This window comes from Sinocyclocheilus anshuiensis, unplaced genomic scaffold (genome assembly GCF_001515605.1).
Source record: "Sinocyclocheilus anshuiensis isolate Anshui unplaced genomic scaffold, SAMN03320099.WGS_v1.1 scaffold802, whole genome shotgun sequence".
Taxonomy (NCBI): Eukaryota; Metazoa; Chordata; class Actinopteri; order Cypriniformes; family Cyprinidae; genus Sinocyclocheilus; species Sinocyclocheilus anshuiensis.
This window is the reverse complement of record NW_015547667.1, coordinates 345,773-347,822: the sequence shown is the minus strand read 5'-3', so window position 1 is coordinate 347,822 and position 2,050 is coordinate 345,773. Positions and strand designations below refer to the sequence as shown.

At 35.2% G+C, this 2,050-nt stretch overlaps 1 pseudogene; it reads left to right on the top strand.

Moving 5' to 3' along the window:
• LOC107702615 (uncharacterized) overlaps positions 1-2,050 on the top strand; it is a 14,844-nt pseudogene that overhangs the window by 7,548 nt on the left and 5,246 nt on the right.

Below are 2,050 nucleotides of genomic sequence, written 5' to 3'. Positions count from 1 at the left end.
GTTCACGTGTGTTTTTGTTCGGGAGGTTTTGTACTCGTTCAGAAGATGCGTAATAGCGCCCCCGAGTGTGTAAAAGTGAAAGCACGGAAAGCCGTAAAATAGATGGAAACGGTGCTTTATTCGCAAATGTTTTATGCGATATTCCAGTTTTGCGCATGAGTTAAATTCGAATCTTTGGATGGAAACATAGCTATTGCTCCGATGGGGCCACTGGTGTGTCCTCACGAAACTTTATCATTTGCATGTTTTTTTTAAGCCTTGCCAATTAAAACGTTCAAACGATTCGTGTCATCTGCTGCAGCTGAAGCATGCTTCAGGGAAATCCTTGTAGCTAACCAATCAGAGCCCATTGCCTATTTCTGAGGGAGGGGCTTCATAAAAGGAGGAAATGATTGGCGTGTTTCTCAGAGAAGGGACAGAGCGGTGTGGAATAAAGGTAAATTATGTGAAAAATAATGCGTTTTAAAAAAACGAAGCATTAACACACTGCACCCCATAAACACAATAAAGCTTAGAAAAAAACCAGTGAACCACCTCTTTAAAACAACAACAACAACAGCAACAGCAGCAGCAGCAGCAGCAACAACATATTGTGTGAATTAGGTACTTTTTTATTGTTGTGAAATTGTAGCAAAAATATCAGTGCTCTTAACAACAGGTGACAGTTGACATTGAACATGAATAAATACATAATGAAGTAAAACACAAAATAAAAACAAAAGATAGATGTGATAATAACAAAGTTCCAGTGAAATATCTTCACAATCCTCTATGATGCCTTTAAGTCCATCATTTTGGTGTGATTGAGTGGCAGTTTCTCTTTGCAGAGGATGAGGTTGTGGGATGTGATGCATCTGAAATACACAATTGAGTTTAGAGCTGTCCATTTGTTTATGTAAAAACAATGATATCTATAAAGGCCAAAAGCAAAAATGGACAATGTGAGCCCTTCACAATGTTAAAAGAAAAAAATAATTAAACCAATGACTGAAAGCACAGTTACAGAACATTATCATATTAATAAGCAAACAGTAATTATTTTTTGATATCATGATAAAGCCGATTACACATATAAACACTTGAACACTTCTTTGAAAACGTGACTTTACATCGGATGCTCGCTAGCGCCATTAACAGGCTTTGGTGACACACAGGCAACTACAGACACACAGGCTTGTTGTCCTACATTTCCCTGAGTTCAGTAATCTTCTTAATAAAAATAGTAGGTACTGCTGCATCTGAATCCTGCTTCCTCACTGCCCTTCAATACAATCTGTGACAAATGTTTTTTTTTTTTTCTTTTAGCTACTGATAAAAAATAATTTTCATTGCATATAATGCATTTTTATTATATTCCGACATCTTACATCATCCTCCCAGAGCTGCTTCCGTGTACAACTGTTGGCGCAAGCTAGATTAAAGTGATTATTAAGTTTCGAATATGGATATTTTTATTACAAAACCGCATCGATTCGTTACAGGAGGCCTTTGTTTAAAAAAAGTTACAGTGGCCTTTATCATGAGATCAAAAAGTAATTACTGATTGCTTATTAATATAATAATGTTCTGTAACTGTGCTTTCAGTCATTGATTTAATTATTTTCTCAAAACTGTTAAATTAGATAAAATAAAAAATGTAGGTGCCTTTATTGATTTTGCATTTATCAAATATTTTTGTGGTATAGATTTGATGCTTAGTTATAATGTGAGTTTACTTATATAAGCCACTTTTTTGTGTGAAGTTTTGCTCAGTAATGTAAAAGAAACTGTAAAAAAAAAAAAAAGCTGTAAAAGAAAACATGAATCTTTTTGTTTCAAGTTGAATCTTTTTGAACAGTTCACTTTGCTTGGTTACTAATGTTTAATACTCATTAATAAATGGTTCACAGCTGTTCACTTTACATTAAGGTTCACTTTCAAAGGTTATTAACGTTTGTAATTCATTAATAAATGGTTCACTTCAGGGCTCGCAAAATCGCTAGCCCGACGTTCTGGGGCTATTGTGATTTCCAGTCGGGCTACCAAAATGTATCACCACTCTGCCCGACGG